Source organism: Aptenodytes patagonicus, chromosome 9 (genome assembly GCF_965638725.1).
Source record: "Aptenodytes patagonicus chromosome 9, bAptPat1.pri.cur, whole genome shotgun sequence".
Taxonomy (NCBI): Eukaryota; Metazoa; Chordata; class Aves; order Sphenisciformes; family Spheniscidae; genus Aptenodytes; species Aptenodytes patagonicus.
Genome location: NC_134957.1, coordinates 23208447 through 23231626, shown reverse-complemented (window position 1 = coordinate 23231626; position 23180 = coordinate 23208447). Strand labels below are relative to the sequence as shown.

Below are 23180 nucleotides of genomic sequence, written 5' to 3'. Positions count from 1 at the left end.
TATGCAGGTGTGAAACCTGTGCCGGGGTTTATAAATCAGAGGTACTGTGTTAAGTGCTGCAAGAGTAGGATATATAAATATGGCTCACAATAGCAGTGCTGGAAAATTCATCTGTCGCCTCTGCCCCAAGCTGAGTGAAGATTTACGGGTCTGTAAATCACCTCTTTGCCAGAAAGAAATTTCTTCTTTGGCAAGATGTATAAATTTGAGATAAGATATGTGGGCTTGGGTATCTCTTGTCAGGTGCATTTGCTGACAGCTGACGACCAGTCAGGTGGCAGAGCTAGCACAGAAGGGAGTAAGTTAGCCTTCCAAACCAGAGGCCAGGCTTCTGCAGAAACTGTGCCTGATTTCTATCTTGAATGGGAGTGCGTGAGGTGGAGAGAGAGCAAGAGGAGACTGACAAACCATCAGGCTTGTCTTAGCGGCATTGGTGCCATCTGGGCCCTTGGGGAGATCGGGGCGGTTGTGCAAAAAGAGCATTGGTATCACTACATGTCAGGCGAAAATGCAGAGCTGTTGATGAGCAGCTGCCTTGGGAACCCTCAGAGACTGCTTATTCTTTGCTCTGTGCAATGTGCAGATTTTGGCAAAAACCATTTCCCTCCCCTTCCCTTCCTCTTTTTTTTCTTCTTTTTCTTTTTTTTTTTGGGGGGGGGGGGTAGAGTTGTATGTGTGATTTAGAAGTGGCAGGTCTTAACTATCTGCTAACCCAGGAGTCTGGGCTGAGAGGCTGATCCTAAGCCCAAGGAGGAACCCTGCTTGTCAAGACCACTGCTTGTCACTCTCGTTTGTCACATCTGGTAACAGTGTCCATCATTTCGCAGCTGGCTGCATCTTAATCCATCTGTCCAGACAGCAGGGATGGCAAAATGCAGTTGCAGAAATAAGTGGTGGTAGCAGGAAAGGAGAGAAGGGCAAGTGTCTAATCCTGTGCTGCATCTCATCTTCATCCTAGGAGTACGCATGTGCGTAACACAGACCTGTGTTATTTCTTACTGCTCATGGCTCTCTTCTATGCCCAAGCTGTCCTAACAAGTGAGCGTCTGCAAGTCTGAGCACAAGCTTTAGTAATTTTCTATGGAGTAGGTAAGGTTTATTGTTCCCACTTCGTAGGTGGGGATAAGAAAACTGAAGCACCAGAGGGTGGTACATGTAGAGCCATGCAATGATTTTTTTATATCTCTCCTAATTTCAAGAAGCAGGAAAGAAGTAAATAGGATCAAACTGAGTCAACTTTTAAAAGCTTTCAGTATTTTTTTTCCAGAAGTACACTTCTAAGCCTGGAGAAGACTCTGAATTGAGCAGTTTATGTGCAAAGCATTTGCTTTTAGGACTTAGGTCACTCAGAGCCTTTGCTTTTGTGGGAGCAGTTTGGCACAATCAAGACCAACTTGCGTGGGACCTCAAGGTGCCCAAAACTGCAGGCTTCACTGCAGCAGACAGCTGAAAAGCCAAAGAGTAACCCAAAAGGCTTCCCTAGCTCTGACGGGCCGAGGGTAGATTTATCCTCAGGCAGGTCCTGCCAGCTGGGACATGGCTGATCCCTGGGGACAATGGAGAAGGGGAGAAATGAGTTACTTTCTCCAGCCCCAGAGCAATTCTGGGAGATGTTTTATGGTCTGGATGGCAGAAGCAGGGATGACAGTCCCATCCTGGACTGGCTTCATTCTGACCCAAATCACTGGCCTCTGCCGCTATTTATAAAGGGACTTGTTGCTTCTAGTTAGCTGTCCAGTCGTCTCGGCTCTTTCCATAGACGAATGCTGTGGGGACGTACTCCAGAAGGAGATTCCGCCCATCCTAGAATTGGAACCATCCTCTCAATGTGTGGAGGCAAGTGTGTGTTGGTTCCCTCTCTCTTACCTGTGACTAGAGATTTAATTTTTAGCCTTTAACTTAGCAAAGATGACTGCAAACATTCCCGATCTCTGCTCCTTTTCTCCCTTCCTGTCCTGTGTGCTCTTGTACAAGGGACTAAAGCCCAAATTTATATGCTGGAGGAAGCCACTGCTAATTAGTTGGAATGGAAACTTTGCGTGAGAGGCAGCTTCTTTGACATCCCCTATACTAATAAGAGGCAGGCCTGCTGTGCAAAAGTGTTGAATATTCACAAAAACCCCACCAGCCTAGCCTGTCCTTTCTCCTCTCTAAGTCACGAGCTATTTTGAGAGGCTGGTGGGGGGTTGCCATTGCAATGGTGGTGGATGTGCGAGTCCACAGCTCCCCAAAGCTAATTCCCTACTGGCGTGTTTATGAGGAATCGGAAATTCAAACAACGCGCAGCCTCCAAGAGAACAAAGTGAAGGGAAAGTTGATTTGGGTTCTCTCTTGCCCACACTGTGTTGCAATGAATAGGGAATGCTGCTTGATATTCAGTACCAGCTCTCCTGCTTTCTATTTTTATCTTCTAGCATAATGCTGAGTGAGCATTTTGTTTAGTGGGGTTATTTTTTTCTATTTGAAATGTGTCCTGCACCATGTTTCTCTCGCCTTGCTACTTAGGGGAGGAAGGGGGTGTGGCAGGGACTGTGGACTGCTGCATTCTGATACGTGAGCTGTATGTAATCATAGTCATTTTCGGTCCTTCTGCCCATGTGAATAGGCTGATAGAAAAGCATAGTCCCGTGGCTTTCCTGGTGCTAATTAGTTTAAATATCAGTGCGCTGGTTACGAGAGGTTTATATGCACATATAGAAGGCTGCCAGGAAAATGCAGCCTCTTTTAATCTCTTCCCTCATTTTAAACATTCAGTACTTCTCCTGGCAGGGTATGTCTGATCTGTATATTTTTGGGGGGAGTTTGTTTTATATCTTGAGAAACCTATTACGCTGCTCTACTTAGCAGTGCTCTGAAATCTTTATATAATTTTTTCCTTTGTTTTCCTCCGTGAAGTCACTCTTAGGCATTTATAAATGTTTTTTGCAAGTTCTGAAAAACTCTGTCTGTGCAGCGTTGTTAAAAGAAAGAAATAAGAATTGCCTTGCTCATTCAAGGAGGAAACAGCAATTCAGCCCAGGCTGTCAGATCCTGATGCCCCTGTCTCAGAGCCTCGTAACTCTCTAATGCTGTTACATGGTCCCCATCTGTCTGTGAGAAGAGTGCTCAGCAAGGATCTCTGAATTAGTGGGGTTTGCAGCAGTGGGCAGCCTTTTAAGTACCTGAGGTCTGTTGTGTCTAATCCAATTTAGTTTATGAACTGGTCAGGGCACAGAGAACACGTCAACACCATGTAGTCTGCAGTGAACTCTAGGTTATCCCTAAACCCATTTGCATCCATTTCGCATGAATGGACCGTGCTTTGAACTTGCTCCCCAGTCACTGTGATGAATATTAGTGCAAAATACACTTTAGGATTCCTAGTACCAGAAGTGAGCAGTACTTACAAACTTACCATGCTCTGGTTATTTTGTCTTGCTTTGAAATAACATTTAAGAGTGCTGTGTTTCTGTACGGAGCAGTGCTGGGGGGACGTAAGCCTTGATTGCTTTGGTGTTAGACCAACAGTGCCTAGCACGGGTGTTTCTCCACCACACCTGGGGACAGACAGGGCTTCCGTGAGCGTCAGTCCTTACAGGAAGGAAAAGCTTGAAATGACGGAATGGTGAACTTTGAGTGGTGGGTTTCTGTTCTGGGTAGCGCAAGAGAGAGATTTGAAATTGCAGACTTAGAAGAGGTTCTCAGCTGTTTAGAGGTTACGTGTAAGCCTATAGTAAGAAGAATCTCAGCTTCCAGTTCGTGATGGTCTTTATAGTGCAATTGGACCTCGGGGTGTTTTCTGTGCAACTGCAGGTACTGCATCCTACATAGTATGAAATGCGTGTATAACGGTGACTGTACATCATTACCTCTTCTATAGTTCAAATTAAACTCTCTATACTCATCTTAAATATCAGCTTGGAATGGATCCTTTGCCGTGTTGCTCAGTAGTTCCACCTTGATTGCTCTGCTTCAACTCATTACTCAGCTCTGTCACCATGTTTCACTCTGGGATATGGTTTATACAAAAGAAGCTTTAATGTAAACTCAATTTGTGTTGCATTGCTAAAACCTTAATGACATTTTGCTTGGCAGCAGTATATACTCCGTGTGGTTTGCCCTTCCCCAGTGCACGATGTTCTCAATAAACTAAAGTCCGTGGTAGGTGTAGCATGAAAAATCTCTGAGTAAATATTGGAACAAATGCTTTTGTAGTGCTTCCTAAGCTCTGGCTGCATTTGTGATTCAAGGCCACTGCTGTGTCACCAGTATTTAGCTGAAAAGGAGCTAAATTTGGGAGGGAACGGCGAAAGCACAGGTCATAGCTTCAAAATCTCTTCTGTAGCTGCTGAGATGTTATTCTGAGATGCATCTTCCATACAAAAGTGCTGCTGAAGCAACTGGTCGCTGGCGAAGTGAGTACATCCAGAAACTCATCAAGGGATGAAGGGGAAGTGGTTACCATGTGTGTGGCTCCCTGTACTCTGAGATGAGGTCCGAAGTGCTTCGTCAGACTGACACGGCCAAGGGCAATTCCCCTTCAGCTCCTGTGATGGAGAGCCGCAGTGTGGAGGTGGGAGGGCTGTCCTTGTACTCTTGTGGTGGTGTGAGCTGTGTGCGATACCATGCTGTGTCCAAAGCTGTTGATTTGTTTCCGTTGACGCCCTGGAAGGAAGATCTGGGACCATCCCCTCTGCTCCTTTCCCCCGTCTCTTCTAATCTGATGATACTCATGTAATGTGGAGGGGATGTGTTCATAAAAAACAAATACAGTGCACCAAGCCACCCTGCTGTGATGCTTTGACTGGCATGTGAAAATCTGGGGCTTGCAGGGAAGGTGCAGTTGCTTTGGCTGGATTTTGTTCTGCGTTTTGCAATCAAGAAGCTGAAGTAGGGTTTGGGTAACAAGCTGCCACTACCTAGTACCACAGGTAGGAATAAAGGGTCTAATTTTGTCCCTGGTTTTGTCCTACAGAATTATAGTGGTTTTCACACCTGAATGAAACTTGGGACATTAACCCAACAGTGTGCTTGTACTTGGAGAATGAGGAGTATAAAATTAACAGGATGAGAAGCTGCAAAGGGAACTTGGGTATTATATTAGTGAAATCACATAGTCTGCAATGAGCTCCTCGATGAATCAGGGAAAACTTCATCTCTTCATGGACTGCACAGAATACAGAGAATAATTCCCTTAACAAATCTCCTTCAGTCTCTAATATCTAGGGAAATATATTATCCTGTTGTCCAAAAACCTTGAGAGATCAGTCTTATCTGAACAAGAATACACATTTCATGTTAGCTCCGTCTGGTGTGATAGGGTCAGTGGTTGCATTCCTGTGCAGCTGGAAAAAAGATGGAATAATAGCTGGTTGCAGTACTGCTCTTACCAGTATTAAATACTGTTTGCCATCACAATACCAAGACAGACTGCATCAGCAGGATGCATTGCACCATCCTTTGAAGAGTGGGGGAGGCTGCAGAGCCTGAACCACCATGAGCCGGCATCAGAGAAACCGCCCCCTTGTCAGGGACGCAGCACAAAGCCTGTGGCCATTGGGGACCACCTTCGGAGGGGTCTTTGGCCACTGGCCTTGAACCGTTCTTGCCCTCATCAGTGGATTTAACTTTTGCTGACTGTGGAGAGTTGCTTGGGCATTGGTCGCTTCCCAGGTCAAGATGTATTTTCCTGCAAATCTACATGCTAACAAAGCGTTGTCTTTTGCAATTCTGCTTGTCTGCTGTTGCTTTGTGCGGTGGTGTCAAATGTAGGGTTTCTCCCCAGTGATGCTGTATATGATTTGGTAAGTGAGAGAAAGGACAACAAAGTAATTGGTGCAAGCCAGAAAAGGCCGGATGTCAAGCGCAGCTGGAGTAGGATGCCCAAGAAGCAGATTCCTCCAGGAGAGATGAGTCAGTACTGAATGATTCCCCCTTACACTCCTCCTCATACAAGAAGTTACATATCTAAAAGCAGAAATAACTCCACCGCTGCCCTTTGTATGACGGGTGCTCCTCAGCTCTCTGTCTCTTGACACGCTTCCAAATTTTTAGGTGAGTTCAGCCTTGCCTGGAGAAACAGGCAGGTCCCGCCGCAGCCGGGCAATGATTTGTGACTGTCTTTTAAAGGGGACTTGCTATGCTGTAGGGGTACTTGGTGTCTCTGAGATATTTAGATGTGGAAGTGGATAGGTCAAATCAGTGTCAGCATAATGCTGGGGAAGGGACTGAGCTGAATAGTGAGCAGCATGTTGCCAAGCAGTGACAGGGCTGCCTTGTTGCAGTTGTCTTTTGGGCACTTAAATGGCCTGCAGTCAGGTGATATCCTCTAGAAAGCAGGAAAACAAAGACAAAAAAGGTAAATTAAAGCTTTGCAAGACTTCACTGTAGCAGTGATGCACTCAGGTGTCTTGGCAGTGATGACTGCGTTCCTGGAATTGCACAGGGCGATGCTGACAGAAGCTGTCTTGTGGGATTGCCTTTGTCTTGTGAGTGTTGACTCCCAGATGTTCAGCTGTGTGGGCCACTGCTGGCTTGAGCACCTCTGGGAAATTTCCACTGTCTTTGCAGTACGACAGACCTGGGCTCTGCACTGCGAGGCTTTCAGCGCCACAGCGACTCCATGAAACGGTTCAGAAGCTAATGCAGTCTTTTGCAAACGGGTATGTTATTTTGCCTCCATCGAGCCTGCTGAACAGTGTACTCTCAGGTGTTTTCCCTGTAATTGCACTGTTTGGTGCTTGCTGTGTAATTCCCCTGCTGGAATACAGCACAGCACAATCGGCCAGCCAACGCCGTGAGCAAAGCTCCCAGGATGTGGTGTTTCAGTCAGTGCAGGGTAAGAAAGATGTTTCTAGACTCTCCTCCCTTCTCTGACAGCTCAGTGATTTGTGCAGGTGAGAAATTTCTTCCTAGAGATGAGGAGGGAGAGCTATTCCCCACCACAGTCTCCGTCCTTTCTCTTTACTGCAGCCAGGGTTTGTAAGGGATTGAGCTGCTCGTGGTCTTGTGTTATTCATTTATCCGTGTGACTTCACTGGAGCCAGTGAGTATGTAAAGCGAAATGCCTCGAGCCCTTTTAATGTTGGATGCAGGGGTGGATAAGGGTGATGGATGAGGGAGGAAGATAGCGAAGGGAGATGTCTCAAGAATAAACTGAGCAATAATCCTGCCCAAATGTGAAGTTCTTGCTCAGGCAACACCATCCTGGGAGGCAAAGCTTTGGCTGGGAGTGAAGTAAGAACCTGAAGCACCGGTACTTTCAAAACAAGGATGTGCTAAAACAAAACCAGTCAATTCTCTTGGCCCAGTCAGCTGCGCAGATTAGGAAAATGTTCAGTCCCACCTCCACAGCGTTTTGCAGTGACAAAGTTGTTATAGAAATGGATTTTGTCCGTCTTTTGCCAGTGTTTGGGGACTGGACAAGAAGAACCAGTGGTCGGATCTTTTTGTACACGATTTATTTCCCTGCATTCTTTATTAGGGCCGTCTCTTTCTCTTCTAAGATATCTCACTTTTATTTTTAACACTGGACAAATATCAGATGTTCCTCAAGAGATATCTGTGATTACAGCTCAGTTTTGACAGTTGAGAATCGTCCAACCGACATATTCGCTTCATCTGAAATGCTGCTATTTTGAGCTCTGCTTTTGTTTTTAACCATCAGTGATAAGTTTGCATTTCCTATGGATGATATTTTGGGTTGATGCGTGTTGTTACAAATCAGGTCTGCAGTGGATCTGGCTGTAGTGTTTAAAACTCCACTGTGTAAAATGTTTATCCTCCTGTGTGAGTTTTGTTTTGTCTTTTCTGATTTGATACTTTTTCACCCAAATCAGAGCAGAACTAAATCCCCGCATCCCAGCTGGTCATCACTAAATAATTTGGTTTACATCTTGCTGAAGCATTTTATAAGTGCTTCTGCAGAAAGACTTTTTTTCCTCCTTTTTTCTTTTTTTTTGGCTGTAAGATAAAGGCAGACCGAACTTTACAAGCACTTCTTTAGGAATCGGGCATTTTCCAGCTATTATTTTGCAAACTATTAGAGCGGCAGATCATGAGGTGGGAACCCAGTTATGCAAACAAAGCCACGTCACTCTTGGCCAGAAATAGCTTCAGTACCTGTGCGTTAAGGTGGAAACAAAGGCCTTTGGTGTACATACAGCAAACAGCGATGGGAGGGAGGCGAGAGGGGAAGCTGCAGCTTTTTGTTTAGAGCCCCTCAGGAGATATTAAGAGAAATTGTGTTTTCCAGAGACGAGCAGAGTATCGCTGCTTATAATTTCGGTGGGATAGGAGTTACTGCCTTTCTTATACAAAAAGGGGACTAGGGTTTTGCGAGATAGCACTCTGTTCTCAGGGGTGTTAATAACTTTTAACATCAGGTCCCACACAGATCATGAAGAAATACTGGAGAATAGTTAAAAAAATGTTTTCTTGCCTTTTCTTCTTCTGCTCAGTCCATCTCTAGCACAGTGAAAGCCTGTTTGTTTCTGCAGTCTCATGTGATTCTTAGATAGCCCGTCGGTTCCTTGCTGTGGGAGATGGTTTCACATCTCATTGCGGAGTGTTTCCTTTGCTACCTTGGCTTAAGTCTTCATCTGTTTTCATTTCAGCCTTACCCAGCACCGCAGTGCCCTAAATAATTCTGAGATCACCCTACTAGCTATTTGCTGTGCGTTACGGACATGCTGCCTGTTAAGTTTACGGGGTATTTGCAGCAGGGATGTGGTCCGGCTTCCTTTAATATGCTGCATGTTACTCTCCACCAGGCTTAAAATAAACTTTTTTCTTTCTTCTGTAATATTGCTACGGTGAGCTCCCTTTGCGGTGATGTGTTTAATCGCAGTTTGTTATCTAGCTGTTAGGAGATCGTATAGTGTTACGGGCCCAAAATACAGTTTTGGGTAAATAGAGGAGATAAAGTAGGAACTCAGGTATGGAAAATGCAGCTTGTAGGTGTGCAGATGTAGTTTCCATTGGATTAAAGCCTTCTTTTTATGAAGACTTGCAATTTCTTATCTCACAATACTTTTCTGGGATGAGTCGAAAGGGGCCTATAAAGTTGAAGAAAGGCTTGACGCCTCCTGTAATGGGCAGAGCGATTCCCAGGCACTGTTTATTACCTATTCCTCACAGACGTTTTTTGTCTCAATTAGAAATCTTGTTCAAATTATCTCTACGTTCATCCAGAATTGCGAGTGCCTATCAGAGTATCTTACTTAATGTGTTCAAATAGGAGTTGTCTGTTCCTGCTCCTCCTCTTTCCAAAGGTACGTATAAACTTTTTCTCCTGCAAAAATTTCCAAACACAGATGTTTATTGTTTAGGGGTGTCCGTGTCCCCCCCCGCCAGTTTTGTTACATGTACGTGTCTGTTTCAAGGATGTTTTGCCTTTTCCATACTTGAGTGTTTTCCAGACGGGATTCCCATGCATGTTGCTGTTTAGGTTGTGCCACTTGAGTATTGCTGTATTCCGAATAGCTGACCTCAGCTGAACATCAGCCTGCACAGCTACACAGAAAGGGGAGATTACTGCTGATTTATTGGCCTGTCAATTAAATGAGAGCACTAGGATTCTCACTGCATGGCTGAGAGGTTAGGTATTGTGGCGACAGCAAAAGGCCAGCTTTCTTAAATGTAACTGCTCGTTTCTATACATTTATGTTTAATTACAATATTCGTACATCCTGCACTCTTCAACATTAATTCTGAGATTTATTTTGAACCATTGCCAGGGGAATACATTGTTATGGCATCCTCTTTCCACATCTATTAGCAGGAAGAGGATAATTGAGGAAATCTCACACAGATTTAATTGGGGACTGAGGGCAGGAGCAGGGAGGGGGAGAAACACAACACAGAAGTAGGTCAGAAGTTTGGTGGTGGATAACTGTTGCTTGACACCAAGCAATTGAGCTGAGCGGCGCAGTTGTAGGCAGCCATGGGTCTGCTGTGATTTTGGGGTTAACCAGGTAATTGGCGGTGGTGCGAAAGGAGTTGCCTCCCATATAGCTGATATAATGTGCTGCATATAGGCCGGTGCAGGTCCAGTCATCTCCATGGCGTGGAGCACGGTGCAGCCCCCTCTGCAGGAGTCGCAAGGGCAGGCGATGATCCCTCGTGGCTTTGTACAGAATGGATAACGAAATGGGGATGTCTGAGAGCAGTTCAGCCTGGTTTAGAGGCAGGCTTTGCGCAATTTTAAGCTGTAGCCAGGAAGGCAGACATCGCGCTCCACTTTGCGGCCGCCTGCAACATGCTGGGGAGCAGCGTCCTTGCAAGGATGAGCCCTGGGCTGACGTGTACTCCCTTCGCACACTGTCAGCCGCTCCACTTGTGCCATAGAGCCACGGCTCTTGTGCCGCCAGCAACGCCTCTGCAGCCTCTGAGGAAGGGTCAGGATCTTCTTCCAATTATTATTTCATTATTTGCTTTTTGCCTGATGTGGCTGCAACACGTGGCACTGTTCTGCAAATGTGCATTAGGTGTTCTTTTTCTGATGACACTTCTGCTGTCTGGTTAGATCCACATGCCTTTTACGCTAAATGCTGGATGCACAGCACAGATGCATAAGCAGGCCACATTCAAAAACCTTGTGAAGCTGCAATCTTTTGGTCAGGGCTCTAAAAATGTGCTGATTTTCTTTGGGACACTGCTCTGTCTTCTGGACCCTTAGTCTGGTGGCTCCTCCATCCAGCTTTTAGACTCTAAGGTCCCACTTGCAGTGCAAACCTTAGGTCTATACTTTGGACTTTCTTCCTGTTCTGTGCCTAGGCAGTCCCTAAAGCGAACCTGGGCTGGGCTGCACCCCTGAAGCACGTTCCTGCCCACTGTGGGACGCTGACACACCAGCATGACTGTCCACATGCACCAAGAGCTGACTTAGGGTGCATGGATACAACACCCCGTAACCAGCAGCACATGGGGTTACGCGGGTTTTGAGGGTACCTCCTCCGGGGACAGCATCAGGGTGGGGACAAGAGAAACGTGGTGTGAGGATGTTGCAGGCAAAAGCAGTAGAGGAGAAAAAACCACAGTGCTCATGACTGCCGGTCTTTTTAATAGCTCCTTTGTGGTTTTTAACAGCCCACCCCATGTGCTGCTGTGAGGGGCTTGGCTCTTCCATACAGCCATGAGATAGAGATAATCACAGTCAATTGTCCTATTCTTTAATAGCATCTTCCTGACTCAGTGTGGGATACTGGAAAACTCATAGCTTTCCTGTGCTCTGGCATCCCTGTCCCTAGCCGGGGCAGCACAGTGCTGGCCTCCGCGCAGCAGTATTGTGAGACTATCACATCCCCTTTTCTGGGTGCCAGAGACTTTGGGTATCACAGTGTTTAATTTGGTTTTATGCTGCTGGGATTGCAGTGCTCGATGCGGTTGTGTCCCTTGGGGGTTTTTTGCAGCTTGAGGGAAGTACAGCACCGTTGCGTTGGGGGAAGGCCAGTAGTGTTGGTGTGCAGCACGAACTCTGGATTTGCTGGCCGGGATCGCCGTGTCCAGGGATGCTCAGGGTTAATGAGCAGAAAGAGCCATGCCGCAGGATGGCCTGTGGAGTTGCCCAGCACCTGGAAGGAAAGGATGAACACCGCCTGCCAGATGGCAGCCGGGCTGATGCAGTGACGGCCAGGGGCAGAACTGGATTCACTTTGCTCATTGTCTCCCAAAACTGGAGCTGGGCAAAGTCCACGGCTGGTGCCTTTCGCAGGCCTGGCCTGTGCCGCGAGTCCTGTGGTTTAGCTCCAAGCCGGGAGCAAAACAGCTCAAGCGAGGCTGTGTGTTTGTTGTTGAATATAGCTCGTGGGCCCTGGTTGGGACCGAGTCTGTTCTGAGCTTGTGCAAACGGTAAGAAGCAGTGTTTGCCCTAAAGAGCCCACAATGCAAACACAGACAGACGCTTTCTAATAGACAAAGCAAAAGAGAAGGGCTTTAATTACAAATTTTGCTGTTGAATATTTTTACTGGGTTTCCCGAAAGCCTCTTTCACCAGCATTGCCAACCTGAAGCATCAACAAATATGGTTCTGGCTTAGAAACTGATGTAATTAAGAAATACAAACACACAGAAAAGGGTGGGGGTTATTTGCCTCTGTTTTTTGAGCCTTGAGGGAGTCTCTTCTCAAGCTTTTTCATGTAGTCACACAGACCAGAAACTTTTTCAGCTTGTGTTAAAAAAAAAAAAAAAAAAAAAAAAAAAAAAGGAAAGAAAAATTATTCTCATGACGGCAGCAGGTCACAGACTGTTTCTCAGGCCGTAATATGGGGCAAACCCCTGCCTGCCACTCGGGGATTTTGCTGCCATACCTTACTGCCAAGGTTTTGGGGTTTCTTTCCTCATTAGTGCTTTCTAGGATTCTCCCTCCTGTTGAAGCGTTGCACTCTGGGTGCTGCTGTGGTGATTAACCTGTGTATTTTCTCTGGGATGAGTCTTTCTTTCCAGCTACCAGTTGTAAAGCCCACTGGGGCTGCAGATGCATCGGCTTGTACTGGAACAGAATGTACAAAAAATACAGTCCTCAAGGACGTGGCTTTGTGTACTACAGTGGCTGATGTCAGAGGATGGAAAAGGTCTTGTTTTCTCCAGAAATCTTTATTCTTAGTGTGCATTCGAGAGAGAGAGGCAAAAAAAGTGTGTTCTGCTAAACCTAAGTTAAGAAGCTTGTTCAATTTTTAAACAGTTACATAAAGCCATCAAAGTCTGACAGGAGAGAGATGCAAGTTTGTGCAAAAGAGAAAGGGAAAAAGAAGCTGAAATGGAGTGTTAAAGTTAATTCCCCCAGGCTTACACCTAAAACAGCCTTAACTCATAGATGAACCCATTCCTGCGCTCTTTTTTTTTTCCTTTCTCATTTTTTCCCCTTTCTTGACAAAGGTCTTCATGTTGCTGAACTCCTGGCTAAGTGTGAATGCTTCTTATGCTAACACTCTGCTGCTTTTACCAAACCAGCTCTGGGTCCAAAGAAGCATTTCTGTGCTACCCTTGGGGAAACAAATTTGTGGCAATGGGAATAGGGCTTGTCTGAAACACAGGCAGGGATCCTGGACTCCTGCATGTTTTCGCCTCTCAACAGTTAGGTCTACGTGAAATTCCCTGTTTGCTACTGCAAATATTAACATTTGGGGTACTCTACAGTACCAAGACTCAAGCCTTGGTGGGGAGCAAGTGCTGCTTTGGCCCATGGCTTAAAGCCAGCTAAGCCTCTCCAAAAAAAGTCTGCCAGTTCCTGATGGTGGCTTTTTCTCAGTTAAAGAAGAAATTGGAAGCTTAGCATAGTGAGCTTGATGCAAGGCTGCCAAGGATCACAGCTAACTGCTGGTGAGGAGTGGATGCAGGAGAAATTTGGGGCACATTCATGGGAGTCATGTTGTCCCTTTCAAAAGGAAGAAGCAGGGATAGTCTGCAGGGATAGCATTACGGTCACACTGTGCTGTACGAGTCTCACAATCAAAAATATACCTATCTGCGAAAGAGCGCAAGAAACAGCGATCAGACAAAGTTTTGATGCTCTCTCTGCTGTTACTAGTTTTGATGCACCTGAGGCCAAATCCCTTTTTGGCACTGTGCTGTCAATGGACCTATGCCGAATGGTCAGAGGGGCCTGGGCATCTCATCACAACAGCCTCCACTACGACTGTGTGAGATGCTGGAGGAATTCAGTTCATGCCTGTTCTGGGCCGCTGGCTGTAACAGGATGGGAGTATGAATTTCTTAGGAGCTCAGAGTTGGGAATTCATCTGCTGTCTTTGAGGGTTCTGAAACACAGTCATGGAGTTCAGACCCGGGTTTGACCTCACATCTGCCGCTCATGTTTTCTTGGCCGGTTGTTTGACTTGAACACTGACATTCCTATCTGAACTCAGAGCTTGGTAGGGCACTTTGCCTACAGTCTTTGGATGCGGTTTCCTGATCTTTAAAGTTTACTGAGCTTCAGTTTTGTTGTCAGTTCAGGCGTTTGTCACTCCCTTTACCAGAAGAGAAGAGACTGGCAAGTGGACTCTGAGCAACTGCCCAGCACCCTTGACCATGTTCCTCCAGGTGCTTTGCAGGTAGCGATTCAGGAGCTGAATGGTGCACTCTTCATTAGACAATAGATATTCGGTAAGGGCTTGTGCTATAGGATCACTCCTCTCTGGATAATGCACAGAGATGTTCCAGGTCTTTGAGTAATATTAATCTATTTATATCTACTACCTAGATACTAGAAATCCATTATATCTGGTTCTGTCTAGACATGATCAAGGACATACTTTCAACTCCCATTATTTTTTGATAGCATTAATATTCAAGCATGTCTTTGTCTTAAAATGTATGCTGAAAGCTATAGTTATTGAGGAAATTAATGAAGAATAAAAAGAAGTCCTCTGACAAAAAGGATGTCGTATCACAAAAGTATACGTGGAGGGTAGCTGGCACGTCTGCTATCAGAGTGCTTTCCTCCGATCGCCTCAATGACTCTGAGCTATCGTTTGTGTGCAGCTGAATAGGCAAATGAAAGTCAGAAAAGCCATATGATTTCCTCTGGGTCATGGAGGATGGCTGTGGTAGAAATGAATTAACTGCTCTTGACTCTCTGACCTCTGTATAGGTTACGATCCTTTTTATTCAGCTGCCGAACTTTCTAATGTCATATTCAATATCAAGAACCTCTCTTTGGTTAACCTTAGCCATTCACTTTCTTCACATCTGCTGTGAAGGAGATGTTTAGATGAAAATTGCTACCACATCTATCATGAGCATCATAATTGTTCCAGTCGAATCTTCAGGAAATCAGAGTTTAATGGTGCTTGGTTGGTAGCTGGAAGTCCTGGCTTGCCACTCTTGGGAGAGTGGAGCGGAGGTGGGAGCCAGGAATCTTTTAGTGAGTTTTCCTTATGTAAGTAAGGTTTTTTTCAGGAATGGATATATCTTCTTTCTTATGCACAAGGCGGCTTTGTTCTATGAGAGGGATTCTCTGAGAGAGAACAGTTGGGAGAAAAAATGCTCAAAATTCAGGTTTGCATAAGTCTGCCCTTTAAAAAATTAGCGGCATTGGAGGCTCTGAAGTGCTCTCTGTAAAGTGCACCATTTCCTTCCTGTGTTTGAGAAGTGCCTGAACCTCCTCTCAGCTCTCTACAAGCTGCAGGACGTCAATGTTTACTTTAGGGTACCTGACTCAATGGCATTATCTGTGTCTCTCAGCACTATCTGCAGCCTGAAGGTCTAACCAAAAAAATCTGTTTTCAACACAATCAGGGCACGAAAGCTTCTGTGCTCTTTCTGTATCTGAAGAGCCGCCCCTGTGTCTGCATGGCAGTGTCCCGAAGGGACTGACTGATTTGGTAGGACTGTGCTAAGGGTCTCAGTGCTGAGAAACTCGCTGTGTAATGTTTTTTCTTTCACTCTGCTGTCACAGGTGGGGGAAACTTTCCTCCCTTCATGCGTAGATCACCGTGTGCGTTAAAGAGCTGCCACATTGCACTGTTGAAATAGTTATGGTTCAGGGATAAGTAAAGTGCTTCCCTGCTTTTACAGCGCTGGGGGATTCTTTGGGATGACAGGCACTACATAAGTACAAGTAATTGTCATTAGAAAAACTCAAAATATTTCTGCTCACACAGCCTCAGGTAAAGGACTAATAATGAAGATGGGCCACAAGGGAGCCAATTCTTGCATAATTAAATCCACTGGTGTGGTATGACAGATGAAACAAATATTTGGTCTGCTCAGTGGGGCTATGGTCACTGCTCAATCAAAAATCATGCGGCAGGAAGAGAAAGAAGAGTTTACAATTACTGTGTGCAGTGTTGGCGTGCCTTAGGGCGAAAGGATGGTGCAGTGGGAGCTGAGGATGGCTTCAGCCAGGTGTGGAAGACAGGAGGGCCGTGGATCAGGCAGCTGCAGTGATCTCCATGGTGGAGAGCACTGGTGTTGACCGATTAGAGAAAACAGGGAGACTGACCTGCTTTGGTGCATCTCTCCCGTCAACACTCTGAATTTCCCAGGGAATGAAGAAGGTTTTTGCAAATGAGCAGCAGAGGAATTTTGTTGAAACAGCCATCAAGGAACAGAGTGTAATAAGTGGGTGGTGTAACGTGTATGCAGTGTCTCCTGGCGTTCCGTCTGCCTGATACAGGCTGCCGCACCTTTCCTGTGGGAATGGTGAAGTGCCGGTATCCTCATCGTAGACGTGGATAATGGGGACGCTCAGACTTGACCTTTAATTTTTAAGCTGAGACACGTACGCTGGGCTTTCTATGAACTTTGGAGAAAGGTGTGAGCAAGCCATTTGTCTGAGTGTGAGTTGCCAGCAAGATGATGCTTGGAGGGTAACTATTTCTAACTCAGCAACCCTTCCCAATAAACCATATCTCTGCATATCCCTCAGCTTTAACTGCAGACAGCATTTTGTACTTCCTGGACAGTTCTCGATGTTCCTACCCACCTCTCTTAGTCTGAAGCTAGTTTTATGCTGGGTCTGAGCCAGTGCCAGTCAGAACTGTGCTGGGGACACAGCAGCGCTCCCAGGCTCCGACTTTTTTACCTGTACAAACCCGCTGTGCAGATCCAACTTTCTGCCTTATCCAAACTTCCCAGTCCTAAGACTGAACCCCGATTTCTGTTTAAAGCATTGGAATGGCAGCTGCTTAGGTGTGCTATCTTTGTTGTGGATGTGAGCAACCTGGCAGGGCTCCACTTTGTTCCTGAGCTTTCAAAGTAGCATGCCTGAAATAGAAACACCGCACAGGAAGGTCTCCAGTAAAAATTACTTCCAATAGGCAACTCTTGTCTTGGATTATCCCCTCTAAGGATTCAGTAAGATTTCGTTCTACTTGGAGGTCATCCCTGCAGGTTCAGTCCTGAGCCTTGTCATGGTGCCATGGGAAGGGGCTCAAACACCCAGCTGGCTGGTGGTGGGAGATTTTCCCCTGTTACGGAGCTCCCTGTTTCTCTGCTCCCACCTGGGAAGCAAGGAAGGCAGTGCAGCCAAGGAGCAGCATGCCAGCAATCCCCAGCGGGTAGATAGCCTCATGGGGCTGTTGCACATCAGCATAATTGAGAGCAGTCCAAAGGATTTCTCCTGTGAATTAGACTGACTTACAGTGACTGCTCAGGGATAGAGAAAAACCCTTCCCTGCGGCAGCTCTAAGCCATGCTAGGATCTGAGTGGGCTCCCAGCTGCGTCAGGAGTAGGAGATTGCAGCATTTATAACCTCTGCTGTGCTCAGCAATGGAAGAACAAATTGGAGGTCCCAACGGGACCCATCTCCCACAATTCACCTTGTTTCTGAGGTTTTTGTTAACTGTGCCTAGCTTACAGGTTACATGGGTCTCTCAATGCTGCTGTCTTTGTCTTTCTAGTGCCGTTGATACTGTTCCGAAACTCAAGCTAGCTTTGTGGTTCCTGTGTTTCTACCAGAGCTGGATTTTTGTTTTAATTGAAGTGTTTCTCCTTATGGAGAGTTAATTAGTCACTAATCTGTGGAGTATCTAGAAAGAGTGCTCGTCTTAACTCCTCTGGGCTGTGTCTCTCCAGCTACCAGGTCCTGGCTAGTCCTCGTGATGGTTCTGCCACGCAGACTCTTCTGCTTTCTTTCAAACACCACACGTGTCCCAGATGCTGGTCTCTGAATTCTGCCTCTCCATTTGTCTCTTCCTTTCTATCTCGCTGTTAGAAAGAAAAGAGGGGAGGGGGGAAAGCAGTTTTGGGGCCTAAAGGGGTTCCCCAATCTCTGGTAATTGTCGAAGGGTCAGCAATTGTAAGAAGAGAGTCTAAATGAAGTATCTTGCCTTCCTTTCCTAGCACGTCTCAGCTTATCAATTTTGTCACCTGAACTTACAAGTATCCATCAGTTAAAGGATGGAGATTTGCATAATTAGTGTTTTTGAGGTACCTTCTGAAACGCAGAAGATGCTCTTACACATCTTGGCTCTTATCTAATGAGGTGCTGACAGAGGTATCCATGGAGACATCCATTATAAGACACTGTTCTGAAATTGGTTCTTTCCAATGCCTGTTAAAATGCCAAAGGGTTTTCTTAAGCATAATTTATACCATTTCTTTGCTCCATCCCTAAACAAAAATAGTTATGCCTGAATATGATGAGAATCATCAGTTTAAAAATGAGGTTTGCAAGCTCTTATTAAGAAACAGGGATAGGAGTGAATTGGGAGAAAGGTACTGAGCTTTTTAAGGTATCCTACACGGTATTTGAGCACGGGTAACCACTGCTAAGATGCCAGGACAGAAAGCCTGTAGCCCTTTTGGCTGAAGAGAGGTGCTGAGCATCACTGACCTGGGGCATCCTCAGCATCTAGCAACTCGCTTCACCTAGATGCCTCAATGGTGCTGGGGTTGACCAAATTCCACCCATCCAAATGGGTCCATCCAGATTGGTCATGGAGATGTTTTCCTGTGAGGGGGACACCTAAACATCCTCAAGGGGCTTCCATGACCTCTTTCTGAGGGGATGGAGTGGTGTGGCTGTGCGGTGGCTGCAGTCAGTGGCTTATGGGGTTTCCCAGCCTGTTAGAAATTATGGGAAGAGTTTAGGTGGACAGGAAGCAATCCTCTATTTTTGCAGACTTGGCAAACTTAGTGGGGCACATAATTCTGGGGTTTTTGGAGACAGGTGATCAAGTCAGTGTTGCAGTGCATGGATTTTCTTTTTAAATTTCCTCTCTTTCCTTCTCTCTCTGCCGTTCCTCCAGTCACAGCACTTTGCACTTTCACAACCCTCTTCAAGTCCTGAAAAAGATGGTTGGGGGAAATCAGGCCTTTCTAATGCAGGAAAGGAGCTGGCAGGGTCAAGCTTCCTATCACACAGCTCTACGTGTGCTGTGGCTTTCCTGCTGTAAGCCTTGAGTTCATACATTTCTCCGTCCCACGGCTGTGGGCTGGTCAGAGACATCTTTACAGACTCAGCCAGTGTGTTGTTTTATGATTCTGCAGCTCACACATGTGTCTCTTCGGCTCTGACAATCTGCACAGCGTTTGTATATAAGCATTATCTGTTGTTACAGCAATATGCTGTTAAAAAAAAAAAAGGCTCTAACTCCACCCTTTCTCCTTGCCTTTCCTGTTTTCTTGCCCTTGCATGATGAAAATAGGAGTTTACAGAATCCTGCATATCTGACTTGGTTATTTATAGCTTGAAGCTGTTGGGGTTTATTTTTTAGTTCAGCTAATGGGTTATTCTTTGTTGGAGCTGTGAAAAGGATAGGAAAAATCTACAAAGTATTGGAATCCAGACTGAAGTGATGATTAAGGTGTGTGCACACTCCTTCTCTGTTCCTGTATCCACATGAATACCCGTAGTTGTGTGTTCATTAAAAAATAAATATCAATCTCTAAAGCAGGAGGATTCTCCCAAAGGGAAATCTGAACCGTGGTTTAGACCACACTAGCTGACATGTACAATTCACACTGTGTTGGTTAGTCATGTAAGTCAGCTAATTACAGAGCACGCTCTTGTGACATGGTCTGAAGGCTTTGGCATGGAATTAGGAGGCTGAAGACACGCTGCTGGCTGCTTGGGCAGGGCAGAGGTAGTCCCATCACCTCTCTGCACCCTACCTTCAGTACTGCTTCTGCAGAAATCCGTGTGCTGTCAGATCCACTGAGATGAGTGGTTGGAAGTTTTCTGCAGAAGTATAAAGAAGGTGGGATTAGTTGTTCATCACGGAGTTGCAGCATCTCAGTATTTGCAAATTCCATGCTGATTTGCACAGAAGGAAGATGGGCTTCTTCACGTACATCTGAAGTAAGTGGATTCTTCACTTATGTGTTCGGAGAACTACTAGATAACTGATTTGAGAATTGGGGTATCATCTCAAAGAGAGGTCAGAGCCTAAAACTTTATCCTTTTCTGTCACCCAGGCATTCTCCCTCTCCAGTGAATTTGAGGATTGCTGGGCAGCCCTCAAGCTGTGGAAACTTGCCACGCTCCAACAACTGGTGTCTCAGGTGTATTAGTTAGAGCAGCGGTTTCTGAGCTGGGCTCCGTGTGCTGCTTTGAAGGGCTCTCTAAACAATAACCGAGAAAAGCGAGTCTAAATAACGGGCAGCTTAAATTCATCTTTGAGTGATCTATTGCCCTGTGCTTCTCTCCCTGGCAATTTGTTAGTGCTCTACAAGCCAGTTTGGCTGGATACCACAGGGTTAGGCACCTATAATTGAGCTGGCTGCTCAGGCGTGGCCATTATGGAGCAGTCCATCAGCTGCAAAGATCTGGACAAAATTAAACTAACCGCTGCACTCCTCTGGCAACGTTGAGCTTTGGGGAGATTTTCACCAGGGTCAGGAAAGAGACAACTCCAGCACCTTTTCTGGGGGTGGTGCATAAAGTGCTTGAGTGACTGCAAGGATGTGTTCAGACTGAGAGGGTCTGGTGGTGAAATTAGTATCTGAAGACCAATTTTTTTTTTTGGTAATTATATCGGGGAGGGGGGGGGAGAAAGGGACTTGGCTGTTCAGGAAAAGCAAAAAAGATTTGAGCATCTCAGGGCATTTAAAAAAGACTGGCTTCTCTTTTCTGACAGTCTCCTTTTTAGCACGTACTGGAGACATGGGTTTCTGTTATCTGAGCTATCTGAATATTCAAGTTGCTGTGGATAATGCAGACTTAAGTGGAAAAACAAAAATGCGAAAATAACTTTCCGCCAGCAGATTTCAGTCTGACATCAGTCTCTAGCTGACACTTTGTTTGGATACTGAGAAGGGTTGCAGGGGGAGGGAGGAGGGTTGGTGAAGCCGCGTTTGTGCTGAGCAGGAATTATGAAAGCTCAGAGGAACTGCAGCCTCCCAGATCTTTAAACACACTCTGACAAAATCTCAATGGGGAGCTCCCCCTATGCAAAATCAGTCCCTGCCGTCACCTCTGTTCGCCTCCTTTGCTTTCCCATTCCTGCAGATGCTGTGGCTGCGAGGTCTTTGATGTGCAGATACAGTGACGCAAGTTTCATTCCCTAATCGGAGCCCAGATAGTTTTGGAATAGGGTGAATATTCAGGGCTCCAGATTGTACACAAAGTGGCAAAGACACGGGGAGGAGGGAGGGCAGGGGGGATGTTGGAGCAGGCAGGAGAGTTGAGGCTTGTGTGTGTGAGGGGAATCAGCAAAATGTCACTAGAGAACCCTTCTAGGTTGGTCCCTTGCTGCTGTTGCAGCCCTTTGATTCTCTGGTTGCAATAATTTTCTCCAGGGTTGAGAAGAAAGGACATTTAATGGTGGTTTCCCCTATCCCTGTGGCACTGCCAGCCCGAAGCATTCACAAGTCCTGAGGCAGTCCTCACCACTGTTGTGGTTTAACCCAGCAGGCAGCTAAACACCACGCAGCCGTTGGCTCACTCCCCCCCTCAGTGGGATGGGGGAGAGAATCGAGGAAGAAAAAAAAAAAAAGTAAAATTTGTGGGTTGAGATAAAGACAGTTTAATAGGACAGAAAAGGAAGGGAAAATAACAATAATGATGATGATGATAATATACAAAATAAGTGATGCACAATGCAATTGCTCACCACCCGCCGACCGATGCCCAGCCAGTTCCCGAGCAGTGGTCACCCCCCAAGCCAACTCCCCCCAGTTTCTGTACTGAGCATGACGTCCCATGGTGTGGAATATCCCCTTGGCCAGTTTGGGTTGGCTGTCCTGGCTGTGCCCCCTCCCAGCTTCTCGCTGGCAGGGCATGAGAAGCTGAAAAGTCCTTGACTAGTGTAAGCACTGCTCAGCAACAACTAAAACATCGCTGTGTTATCACATTATTGTCATTCTAAATCCAAAACACAGCACTGTACCAGCTACTAGGAAGAAAATTAACTCTATCCCAGCCGAAACCAAGACAACTACCTACCCGCAAATTGTAACACTGGTGGAAAAATTGCATCTTTGTTTTGAATAGAAATAAAAGGAACATGTTAGTTTTGGGTTCTTTCTTTAAACCGGCCTTTGAGCTGGAGTTTTTGTGTTGCATTTGGTTCATGTGTTTCAGTCCCGTGCTCCTCTGCCTCCCGTTTTGCTCGCATTGGGCACATGCAGACTGCTGGCACTTGATACAAAGGAATTATGAACTAGCATTTGATGAATCTCTGACTTTTAGGTGATCTGTGACTTGAGCCAGGCTTCAAAACCCTTCATACCTTGAGATCCACACGCAGAGATTTGAGTGCTGGCAGAATTCTGCTGGGAACACTCAGCGCTAATAAAGGGCTTGAGAAATCAAACTGAGATCTCGATTTTGAAGCAAAGAGTTACTAAGGATCTGTGGTTTTGCCTGAGGCCCATTTATATCTATTATAGATATTAGAGAAAAGTGTCAGGGCTAGTTGCAATACAAGACAAGGTGCTGTATTCATCACAGGAATAATCCCACTGCCTGCCTTCAACTTAAATCTGCAATGACTTTTTTTTTTTTGACCCTGAGGATTGCAGCAGAAGTGCTTATTTTGGTGTTATGCTATGTGATATCTTGCAGTGGGAAGAGAGCTCATTGTTTTCTTGCAAATCTGTCTGTAAAGATGTAAGATGTCAGATTTTTTGACCCTTAGCACTGCTTCTTTTCCGAGCTTATTGCTTCCACAGGACTGTCATGGCATGGACTGTGCGAATGCTTCTTGCCCAGATCTCGAGAGTGTGTGGCTTAGCTCCGAGAGCTTCCAGTGGCACGGGAAAAGGGATCTTCCTTCACTGCTCAATGCTCTTCTATATGAACAACTGATGGCTCATCTGTCTCTCACCAGCTCAGCAACATAGAGTTGGGTTTATGTTACACTTGTGGCTAATGTTAATTTATAACTTGTTTTCTCTCCTCTGGCAGCATGCTGTAGCCTCTGATTTGGAAGTTAAGCTAATAGCATTTCAGGTAATTTAAAGAATCTTTATGTGAGTATATGCCTGGTGGGAATATAGAGCAGGTAGCTTCCCACATAAAGAAGGTTAAAGGCTTTTGTGAAAGCTGGAAATTTCCTTTGCTTTCAAAACAGGCTTCTAATACAAAAATAGCAGCGAGCTGGTAGCTCGGCTTCTCCTTGTTTATTAGCAGCAGATGCTGCTAATAGATGCAGAGGGTTGTCAGGAGAAGCCGTGTGCACACAGGGCACCAAGGTACCTTGCTGGTTGCTGATCCAAAACAGACACTCATCACAGGATCAGATCTACACGTACCTTGTGGGATTCCCAGGCCTGCTCCTGTTGCAGGGAAAACACACCAGCGACAAACCATTAT

The 23180-nt window shown here is 45.8% G+C and overlaps 1 protein-coding gene across 9 annotated transcripts in view; it reads left to right on the top strand.

The window, feature by feature from the left end:
* Nucleotides 1-23180, top strand: part of ARHGEF9 (Cdc42 guanine nucleotide exchange factor 9) — a 235122-nt gene that overhangs the window by 42522 nt on the left and 169420 nt on the right. Inside the window, exon 1 of one of the 9 annotated variants that reach the window (XM_076347478.1) lies at nt 6624-6641. The exons of the other annotated variants lie outside the window; for them this stretch is intronic. The gene's annotated coding sequence lies outside the window, so the exon portion shown is untranslated. Of the gene's footprint in view, nt 1-6623; nt 6642-23180 lie in introns of those variants that run through there. 9 annotated transcript variants of the gene reach the window in all.